The 11,942-nt window shown below is 46.9% G+C and overlaps 1 pseudogene; it reads left to right on the forward strand.

Moving 5' to 3' along the window:
• The first annotated feature begins 380 nt into the window (after positions 1 to 380).
• On the forward strand, positions 381 to 2,081 carry LOC126507599 (Krueppel-like factor 17; annotated as a pseudogene).
• The last annotated feature ends 9,861 nt before the right edge of the window (positions 2,082 to 11,942 follow it).

Raw genomic sequence — 11,942 nt, forward strand, 5'->3', positions numbered from 1 at the left:
GAAAAGCCTGCGTCTGCTGCCATCATGCAATAATTGCAGTGCGTAGGGTGTAGAGGACTCCTGAGAGACCTGGTTAGGCAGGTTAGGCAGACAAGGCTGGACCAGCACGCTCTAGAGTCCATTGAGAGGGCTTGCCTCAACAAAGAGAGGTCATAGAAGTTCCTAACATCAGTCATAGGTCTCTGTCTCTCTGTCTCTCCGTCTCTCTGTGTGTGTGTGTGTCCCTCGTGTTTGTGCACACACGTGCTCTCACACATACACATGAGATAAAATCCACGACATAAGAATGGTTACCCTGGTAGTGGTGCTAGGGACACTTCCCTATGTCGGCACCAGTCCGGTTAAGCTCACCTCTGGTCCAAAGCTGCTCCTGGGCCGGCATGGAGCAGGAGGACGAGTGGCCTGCTGCCCGCCAGCCTCCCAAGGATAATGAGAAGTCGACACCAGTTGCATCAGTGCCTTCTGGGAACAGCGGGGTTCAGCAGCCACCCGCCACTCAACGTGTATCAAATATGCCAAGGCCTTTTATGTTATCTGCTGAGGAATCCAGGCAGAGTGAGGGTGAAGGGGGGACACAGTTCATTCTGTCACTATCCGACCATGGTGCGAGGTACCCCTCCCCACTGCCTCCTACACCTTCCCAGATGTCTCGTCAGCCATGGTATATCCACCAACCAGGCAGAATGATTGACACGGGATCCCACATGATGTCCTTAGGGAGTCCAGGTACTCTGGTGGGAGTGAACATGATGCCTCACAGTGGCCTGCCAGGCTCAGCTTCCCGCGGCGTCCCAGTAATGGCCCGCAGCAGTGCCCCACCAATGCCTTATTCTGTCCCTCAACAGTGCCTGCTGCCACAGGCTCTTTAAACAACAGAATATTGTTTGTCCAGGGCATGGCTTCCCGTGGGGCCTGTGCCATGCCTCCCTTGATGGATCGGATGCTGCACTAAAATCCCTACAATCTCGGGATGCCCCCAGCTAGGCTTCAGCCATTGCTGATTTTAGATTCCCAGGACTCGCTTGTGACACAGTCAAATTCCCAGGAAGAACCTTTCGTATCTGAGCAGCCCACACCTGGTCCACAGGGGACAGAGAGCCCCAGTGCTTCAGGAGAGGCATCTGGGAGGCCACCTCCTGTGGAGGCCCAAAGAGGCCAAAGGTCAGAGAGTTTGGAACTTGTTTTTAGTTCATTCAAGATTATTGTGCTTCTAACTCAAACAAAAGTCCCACCTAGTTGTAAATCAGAGTCCTGCTCTCTCAAGGCTATTGTCCACAGGTGTGGCTAGTTGCCAGACCTCCTGCTCTTGAAATAGAGGAGTAGTTGGTCCCTATCTAAAATAAAAGTCTAAGGATCCAACTAAGTTCCGCTTCCCCTTGTGGAAATAACTTGGGATTCCACCCAGGGAATGGTTTGCCTACAGAGTGTTTGGTCTAGAGCCTGAATCTAGGGCGTGAGGGATGAATGATGAATGTAGCCAGTGACTTTCAATCTGTATGTTAATGCAGTCCTTTTGTTCTACTCCTACCTTTTGATATCCAGGGGTAGATTAAGCTGTTGGAAATTAAACACGGGTGAATTTTCAGTACTCACTGAAATTCCCTCCCGATACTATCCTATGTGTTTCTGTGTTCATGTCTTTGTATTCTTTACTATATTTCTAAATTCCCACGCCTCCACTCTGGAAGAAAGGTATTTTTGTTGAGGCTGGTCTCTGACAACCTCCTGCTTCAAGGCCTTATGTCTGCTCATATGAAAACCACGGAAAAGCTTACGCCAAGCGCTCTCACCTCGTGAGTCATCAGCGTAAACACACGGGTGAGAAGCCCTGCGTGTGTGACTGGGAAGGCTGTACGTAGTCTTTCTTCCACTCTGATGACCTTGAACGACAAAGACTGATCTACACCAGAGACAGACCACATAAATGCTCAGAGTGCAGCCAACTGTTCATGAGATCCGACCATCTCAAGCAACACCAAAAAACTCATCAGCGCATGCCAGACTTCCCGACACCTCAGGCCAACAGCGAACAGACAGACGGACAGATCGATGGTCCTCTTGTTCCTGGTCAGGAGCGTTAGCTACCTTTCTTGGATTCTCTAAACTAAGAACCTGTGGTCCAAGACTGGGTCATCTCTGGGGTAGTTAAAAGTTCAGATGGAAACAGGAAGTGGTGGGGAAGCTCACATGAAGCTCTTGACACCATTGTGGATTCCTCAAAATCTGGTACCTCTCAGGAATTAGTGACTTCTGCCATTTAGCCAGATGAGAAGATGGAGCCATGGACCGGACTTAATTAGAAAGTTCTTTTCTCCTATCAAACAGCAGGGAACACTCGCATGCCTGCCTGTTCCCTGAAACCCATGTTCTCTCCCTGGGTCTTCCACAGTATCCAGGGCCAGATCATGGGAAAGATATCTTAGTATTAGAAGGTACTAAAAACAGTCCGTGCACTTCATCAGGCTCCCTCTGGCCCAGAGTTTCTCTTCCCAGCTCTTAACCGGAATGCTACACTAGAGGACATGGCATCTGGCATTCCATGGGGCCACCAAAACCAAGCCAAAATCAGTCTCATAAGGACACTGATAGCCATAAGGGAAACTTCAGGGAAGGGGAGATTGGAGAGAGGCAGGTAGTGATACTCTTTCTCTCTATCCCCATGAATTGTTTCAAGTATTGTTTGTCTCCAACAGAGTCTAGGGAGACCTCCCACGCAGCATGCAGACGCGCCCTTCAAGGTTGGCCATGAAGCAGTGCCCATCACGGAAATGTGTTGCCTTGGGCCACTTTATATTCTTTTCCTTCCACTTGATCTCCCTCCTACACCTTGGTGTTGAATGTCCCCAATAAACTCAGTGTATATGCTGTTTATAAGTTAGCATGGGGAATGGGAGGGCTCAGGGCAAATCCCACCATAACGTCTTCTCTACCTGGCCCAGGTATCAGGTTACAGATTTTTCACTTATGTATCTTTTAAAAAGTATATTTATTGCCTGCACATGTGTGGAGGTCAGAGAAACAACTTTGGGGAGTTAGTGATCTTCTAGCATGCATGACCCTGGGATTGAATTCAGGCTGTCAGTCTCGGCAGCAAGCACCTTTCTCTCATGAACCATCTTGTTGCCTTTGTTTGGTTTTGCTTTTGAAAAAGGGTTTCACTGTGGAGCCCAGGCTGAGTTACAGGTGTGAGCACCCACCCAATTTCAGGTTGCCTCCCCTCATCTCCCCTCTGGTTTTGAGAGACAATAACTCTTCTGGTAACTCACCCTGGCTGTCTAGATCTCCTTCTGGATTCAGTGAGCCATTTTACTGAACATTAAACCAACAGAAAGTAGCTTGGCCTTAAGTCATCCTCTTTGTAGGAGCTCAACAAAGTTTATTAAGTTGTAAAAAAGATAATGAGCTTGGCCAAGCCACCCCAGTGGCAGAGCCAGAACCCCAAATATGTCTGCCCCCAAAGTGGGTTTCTTCCCTAAGAGCTGGCACCTTCCATGTGTGTTCGGTAGACCCAGACCCAGTCCTGTGCCAGGTATTGGCTACAGAAAGGTGACTCCATCTCACACTTAAGGGACCATGTTGGGCCCACCAATTCACAAGCCTCCACAGCGCAAGACATGGGTGCAGGCACAGCTGAAGGATGTACCAGGAAGAACAGGCCTCGGTGTCTAAGCCAAACCTTAACCACGGAGGCCTAGCCGTGTCTCATTCCCAGACACCCTTGGTTGAGCGTCCTGAGCATTGAAGAGTTCGAGGCACAGTCACCCTGACTGTTAAGGAGCATAAAAGACCAGAACTGGCCTCTGCCTGTGGATGTGGGAAGCTACTGTCGGAAGTGGCGTGTGTTAGCCTGGAGTGGTGGTGCGTTCCTGGAAACCCAGCAATCAGGAGATAGAAGCAGATTATGGGCTTGAAATGACTGAAAGTGACAGATGACAAATGAGAAGATTAATTCCCTGTCTATTGTGATGTCTACCATATATGAAAAGTGTCTTTTACATTTTTTTTTTTTTTGACATTTTGCCTGTACATGTACCATAGTGCTTGAATGGAGGTCAGATGACAGCTCCCCGGAGTTTCCCTCCTATCATGGAGGTCCCAGGGATCAAACTCAAGTCTTCAGGCTTGGTGGCAAGCAGCTTTACGATCCACTGGACCATGTTGCAGGCCCATATATGAAAAGAAAATTGTGTGAACATTTCTTATGTAGCCCCAAGCTGGCTCTGAACTATGTCACCAAGGGTAACATTTAATTTATTCTTCCTCCAGGTGCCAGGATTACAGGTGCGTGCCAACTCCACAGGTATGTGCCAGGGAGAGACCAGGGCTTCAGGAACGCTAGCCAAACACACTAACACCAAGCTACACCTGCAGTGGAAAGCTTGTATCTATGATGCAATTTAAAGAATACGTATTTGCCTTTTTAAGTCACTCAAGGCAAAGAATTTGTTTATTTATTTGAGTCTTTTTTGTTTTTTATCCTCCAGAGATGTAACCACTCTTGGATCTTGATAAAGCTGGTGTTGTTATTGTCTTTATCACATATGAATCTATCACTAAGCAATACAGTGATTGGTTTTGTATGGTTTTACTGTTTTTACTCTGTCTGAGGTTCAATAAGTTTTAATATGAAGAAAAAAAAGAATGGTTACCCTGTGGGTAAGAGTGCTTGCTGTACGAATATCGTAACCTGCATTTATATCCCTGACAGATACATTTTCAAAAGCTATATGTGGCTGCATGGTGTCTGTCACCCCATACTGTATATAAATACTAATTATAGTCAGTATTTTTCTGTAAGCCTTACATGTTTTTCCAGGTGTCTAGAAATACTCCTTCCTTTAAAAGTGTTTTATTTATCACGGGTCATGGTGCCACGTGCCTGTGACCCCAGCACTCAGGAGAAGGAAGCAGGAGAATCAAGAGTTCAAGGTCAGTCTGAGCTACAAAGTAAGATTCTGTCTCATAAAAACAAGTTTTGTTTGTATATGATACTATTTCGTAACCTTAGAAATATTATTCTAGCAATGTTCATATATTCTATATCAGTGTGTCTGTGTGTTACTAGCTGCATTCCAATATCTAGTCATAACAACATAAGCCATTTCATTTATCCATTGAGCCTTGGTGTTAAATGAATTCTGGGTTTGGCTAGTATCAAAAAAACACAAGACCTGGGCATGGAGCTCAGTGGGCAAGTGCTTTTCCATCATGTATGAGGCCCTAGGTTCAACCCTCCGGATGGGGCTCTGAAATAAGTATTTCTATGTGTAAACTATATTTAGTTGTCCAATAATCTCCCGTGGGCAAATTCTCAGTATTAACTTTTTAATCAGAGAAATGTTTAAAGGAAGTTTTCCAAATGTGTTGTCTTCTATTGTCTTCTATCTGATGCTTACACTGAGGGAGTTCAGGGGCAGGACACTTGCCCAGTGTATACAAGGCACCAGATGAGACCACCATGCTCTAGTCAGGCATGCTCATGCACACCTCTAATCTCAACTCTTGGGAAGCTGTTATGGCTAGTTTTTATGACCACTTGACAAACTAGAGTCACGTGGGAAGAGGGAACCTCAGTTGAAGAACTGCCTCCATCAGATAAGCCTGTGAGCAAGTCTGTGGGCAAAGCGTCTTAACTGAAGATTGATGGTACCATTGCAGATGGTACCATTCCTGGGCAGCTGGGCCTATGCTGTACAAGAAAGGTAGCTGGGCAAGCCTGGGGAATAGAAGCAGTGACCACCAGCCTTCTTCCATGCTTTAAACTCCTACTTTGAGTGTCTACCCTTTGAGTGGGCTTCCCTTGATGACGGACCACAACCCTTGTCTTTTAGTCATGGTGTATTTCCCAGCAACAAGAAGCAACTTGTGAGCCAGCAAGAGCCAGTAAGAGCCAGAGGGGGCCAGTAAGAGCCAGAGGGGGCCAGTAAGAGCCAGAGGGGGCCAGTAAGCAGAGCCCCCCACCCCTGTGGATCTTGCCTCCAGGCTCCAACCTCGGGTTCCTGCCATGACTTTCCTCTCTCATGGACTGTGAGATCACAGTGCAGCCAAATAAACCCTTCACAAGTGGCTTTTAGTCAGACTACTTTGTCATAGCGACAAAAAGGAAGCTAGGACGGAATGACATCAGACTTCATCAACTGTGTCTACAGCACCTGCCACGTGATGGCTGTTCCTGTGAAGGAATTCCAGAACTTAGCCTACCCTCTGAAAGTTACAGAGACATTAAAATGTGTTTGTAACTTCAGTAAGTAAGTTATTGTATAATTAACCGAAGAATGACCCACAAGAAAACAAGGCTTGCCAACTTCAGACCCTTGAATTCAAAGAGCCATCATGACCACTGCACACTCTTAACTAAGCCCATGAAGGTGGCAAGACTACGGAGTGGAAGCCAGGCCCACAGACAGAGAGGAGGGCAAGTTGACAATGTCACACATATTTCTACTCAAGATGAAACAGGATCTGGGGAAAACTTGCTTCTGATGTGTTGTGTGAGGTGTATGCAGAGATGATCCTCCTATTTCTGACTGGAAAAAGCACCAAAGTGCCCTGAAAGTGGGTCACTGCAGATGTTCTTAGGCAAAGGATGATGTCATGCTAGAATGGAGCAGGCCCTTAATCCAGCGGGACTGATGCTCTTATTAAAAGGAAGCTCTCGGACACAAAGACTGTCAAGCATAGAAGGCAGACAATGAGAGACACGGAGACAACACTATCACCAACCAAAGCAAGAACCTGAGCCTAATGCTACCCTACAGCCTACATCACCCTGACCTCACACTTAAGTCTCCAGAACCGGGAGTCAATTCCTGGGGCTCCCAGTCTCCAATCTGGTACCTGGTGGCAGCCCTGGCTAACTAACAAGCCTCAGTAGTCCCTTCAACACTACAGAAGCAAAAAGCCAGGAGCCACTGAGAGCCAACAAAGCAGCAGATTTTGTTTCTAAAACCCCAGTCTCTTCAGAAGTGTACAATGTTAAAGCACAGAAAAACAAGCCGGAGCATAGGACCCACAGGAGGGACCGTTGCCTCCCCGGGAAGGGACTGAACTGCTTGCGGAGAGATGAAAGTCTGAGCAGAGCCATTCAGAAACCCACTCCACATAGTCTTCCCAAGGCCCTCCACTCCCTTCTGCCCCATCTCGCTCTCCTGTCTTCTGCTCCCAGGCAAGGCTGCTCGAGCATCCTACCCAAGCCATCCTGTCCCCAGGAAACCTTATTCTCAAAATGCAGCTTCCAGATTCCCCCAATCCCTAGTTTGGTCCACAAACAAGAGTCTGGCCTTTCAGAACTGGTCGTCCGCTATACCTACAGAATAAAACAATCTGAGTGTCTAAAGCAACTCACGGGACAGTCCTGGGAGACCCAAATGTGTGTCCATACCTAAGCGCCACAGCAGGAGTAGCTGGCCAACACGGAACCAACACGGGACTGGCATGCTTCTGTGGGCTTTTTGTTTCATTTTGTATTTTGGCTTTTTTTTTTTCTGTCTTATCGCTCTTTTGCCAGTTTGTTTTGATTTTCATTTTTGTTGCTTGATCATTTTGTTTGTTTGGTTTCTTTTCTTCTTTTCCTTTTTTCTTTTTAAACTACAGAGAGCGAAAGAACACAGAGCTGGGTAGTCAGGGAAAGTGACTGATGGCCGGGCAGTTAGAATCTCCTGACTGGGAGAAACCATGGAAGAGTGTGGTGAGAAGGCCCAGTTAGAAGGACTCAAAGGACAAGGCATGAGACGCCTAGCACCACAGAAATTAACTATAAAAAACAATAAAATAATTCAAGGTCATATTGGCCTGTTACATCAAGTCTCTAGCCCAGATTCAAGAATTGCACAGAAGTGTGATCTCCTGCGTGCCCTGAGCTATCCCAATAGTCACTGTGGCACTGAGCCCTTAAATGACCCAGCACTTCTAAGTGTGACCTCATTTCACGTCTCCACCAACCGTCCCCTTCCTTTCGTAAATGGAAAAGCAGGGGCAACAAAGAGCTGTGTGCTTTGCCTCAGCTGAGGTGAAGCCGCTGTCCACACCCACAGAGGGAAGCCTCTGTGGACACGGATTTTACTCTCTCAGCAAAACTGGCCGGTAACACATAGAAGCAGCTTCCAGCCCGAGCGAGACACAGAAATCTCCACCCAGACACCCAAAGCAGGCCTCAGGAGCTTTGACTGACCAGCCCCTCCCTGGGATCCTTGGTGCCCCGCTTGAGTGACAGCTGATTTGCATAACTAAGAACCCTAAAATTAGCACTTTGGTCTGAAAAACATCAGGCCTTGCCTTGTGTGTCTGATTCCAACTGGACGTTTTTACTGTGTAACACAGAAACAGGAGCGAGCCAGCCAGATCTAGAAATGCTCAAGTTCCCACGTTTCGTGATTTAGTTAGACCCTACACAGACACCATCTTCCGCACTTAAGTTATCTGGAAATGACTTAAAATCCCCAAATGAATTTAAATAGCTGTTGCTGTATTGTTTAGGATTAGTGACAAGAAATTTTTTTTTAGCAAAGGTGTAGTTTTCCACAAAAAAATATTTCCTATTTGTGTCTAGTTGAATCTGCCAATGTGGAACCTGGGAAGAAGTACCAGCACAGCGTTGCCTTATTCATGGAAGCCAGAGACTTCCTCCCTGTTGCTTCAGAAGTATTAGAGTGGCCCTTCAAAGAGAATCTCTGAAGAAACCGAGTTTCAAACAGGACAAAAGAAAATGTCTACTCTATTCCCCAAATTTATAAGCGGTGTGCCTCACTACTGCTCAGCAAGGCCCACCCAGACCTAGGGGCTATGGAGGCTACTCAGCTGGCCTGTTTCCCTCTCTTCCAGAGAGCTGTCATCTTCAGCAACAACCTAGGCCTAAGTCCTCACTCTGCAGAAACATCAGTAGGAGCAGACAGCCGCACCCACCAAGGGCACAGACGAGGTGGGGGTGAATCTATGGCATGTCCACGTGCAGATAATGATGCACCGGGGAATTCTATCGTCCTGGTCATATGCCCAGGCTTCTACTTGCCTTTCAGCAAGTCCTCAGCATACACCTAAAACACAGGCTGAAACTCCAACTGTCAGACTGAACGCATCCGTCAAAACCACTTCTCGGGCCCATCAGATGCCACGCTTTTCCCCGCCCCACCCCACCCCTCACCCCACCTTTGCTCTCACGTTATCCTTCCATACCTGTGGTCGGAGGAAATGCCAGGAAAAATCTCCGTGAGTTTCCTTGGCTGGGTGCCCACACACGATGAACTCTCTCCCTTTGATCACCAGACTACTGATTTAAATTAGTAAACATCCTCCCGGCCGGAAATCGTAAGCAACGTCATAACGCTGATGTAAGTGCTGGCTTAAACTTTAAGTAAGTGTGTTAGATTGGTTGGAACCGAGGAGAGCAGAAACAGCTGATGGCAGGGGTCATCTGGTAAGAACCAGTTAATTTCCCAGTTAGCATCACACACAAGCCAAGCCCTGTGCTTCTCTGTGGGATTATTTGGTCCAGCAGGACCATACTACCTAGCCAGGATGCCACTGCTGACAGCCACTGAGAAACGTGTTGTCTCCCTCCATGTTAGGGACCACGACTAGCACCCTTGGGTTCCACAAGTGACTGAGAAAAAAGAAAGAACTTCACTCTACTCATAAGGTTCTGTTCCTTATACACACACATCACCAAAGAACGAGTGGGGTGGTAAAATGTGCCCTGTAAGTAAGGACCTTCCTTCCCTAGGGCAAAGACCACAGAAGGAATTGGGAGGTGGAATAAAGGGGACCCTTGTGGTTTAATATAAAAGACACATATGGGTGCATGATTTTTATCATTAGATATAACAAAAATGGGGAAGAACATGAGCTAATCTGTAGATTATATTGGGCACCAATAATCCCAAACCTAGTCTGTTGGTCCTCAAGATTCTCATCCACATTCCTCACTCTCTGGTCCTCTCATCCATCCTGCTGGTCCCTCAAGACTCTCATCTGCATCCTCACTCTCTGGTCCTCTCACCCATCCTGCTGGTCCCTCAAGACTCTCATCCGCATCCTCACTCTCTGGTCCTCTCACCCATCCTGCTGCCCATTCTTCCCAACTCAGTAATGGCAACTCTTTGTTTCCCCCAATTCTGAAAGTTCTTTCCCCATTGGGGAAAAGTTGCAAAGCCCTGTTGATTTATCTAACTCATAAATTTAAGATCACCTCCTAAGCCCTACCTAAGTACTACCCGATCATGTTCCTCTGCAGCCACACCTCCCAGGCTGTCCCATGTTCTGAGACTATTAACACCCTGGCATGCCAATATACAATATATTAACATTGATGGTATAATGTTTCTAAGGTTATGGAATAGTATCATATACAAATAAAACACCTTTTTGAGACAGAATCTTTCTTTGTAGCTCAGACTGACCTGGAACTCATGATTCTTCTGCCTCCTTCTCCTGAGTGCTGGGGTCACAGGCGTATGCTACTAAGCCCAGGGATAAATGAAACACTTTTAAGGGGAGGAGTGTTTCGAGGCCCCTGGAAAAAAAGGTGTAGGAGGACTTGAGAAAATAAGGAACTTAGACTAACTGTGATTAGCCCAGGAGATTTGGTTTTAATGACATATTAAGACTACTTTGCCCTGCTTTCTGACTTTTGGGTTTTTTTTTTAAAGACAGAACCTCATGATGTGAGGCAAACTTCAAATCTAACATTTTCAGCATCCTTCTTCCTTATCTAAAACTGCTGGGATTATAGTCATCATTTTCTGATTGTTATGTAAAAAGTATCCTGGCATTCAGGAATCAAAAGCAGGAGGATCTCTGTGAGTCTCAAGCCCGCCTGGTCTATGTATAGAGTTCCAATCCACTCAGGGCTACCTAGTAAGACCTTGCCTCTAATAAGAAAAAGAAGCAGAAACGGTTGTTGTATTTAAAAACAAGTAGATATAGCATGGCTTGGGTGTTTGTTGTTGCTGATGATGATGATTCTTTTTGTAAACATGGTCTCACTCAGTCACCTGGCCTATCCTCAAACTTGCAATCCTCCTGCCTCGGCCCCTCAAGTGCTGAAATTACAGAAGTATGCCACCACATCTGGCTCCTGAATTGTTATTTGTGACAAGAAAGAACAAACCCACAGATAAGTCTTGCCCGTGCCTAAGGAAGGGACCCATCCTTTACACGATGACAGCAAAGGCCAAGCTGAATAAGCCTAGAGACACAGCCCACTGCAGGCCCAGGGGCCTGAGGAAACAGCAGGTGCCACAGAGAAAGGGTGTTCTTCTCTGTCTGGTTCACAATGTCCATGCAGCAGTACACTTTACTTATGTTTTAGTTACTGTTGTTTTTTCTGCCAGTCCATGATGGTCTGATGGGAAGCAGACAGGCATGGTGTTGGAGCAGTAGCTGGGTGTTTTACATCCTGATCTGCAGGTGGGGGGGGGGGGGGGGGGGGCCGGGACCTGGGTCTCGCCTGATTTAGCATGCATGGGCTTTTGAAACCTGCAGCCCACCACCAGCAACACACCTCCTCCAACAAGACCACACCTCCTCCAACAAGGCCACACCCCCTAATCCTTCCAAACAGTTCATGAACTGGGGACTAAGCACACAAACATATCCGTCTATAGGAGACATTCTCATGCAAACTACTACAAACTAACTTACTGGGTGTGTGGGCAGTGGTATGCTTTAACTAATAGAGTCCATTTCATTCTTTTCACTATCCTTTCAGCTTCTACCACCTCAAAGAATTCAAGAGTTTTTATTACTATTATTGCAAATTTTCCCCTCTTTGGGCTGATGTAGGAAAGGTGGAAAACCTAACACGAAATGAGGATGCTTTTCCGGTTCACCCCATGGTGCCCGCATCCCTCACACTCTTCCCACTTAGGGGACAATGGACACAGAGCTCCAACTGCGCCATGATGGTGATGTGCAGCCAATAGGTGGGAATCACTGAGTTCAGCGTG

Source organism: Alexandromys fortis, unplaced genomic scaffold (genome assembly GCF_014885135.2).
Source record: "Alexandromys fortis isolate MF-2015 unplaced genomic scaffold, M_Fortis_MF-2015_v1.1 scaffold_75, whole genome shotgun sequence".
Taxonomy (NCBI): domain Eukaryota; kingdom Metazoa; phylum Chordata; class Mammalia; order Rodentia; family Cricetidae; genus Alexandromys; species Alexandromys fortis.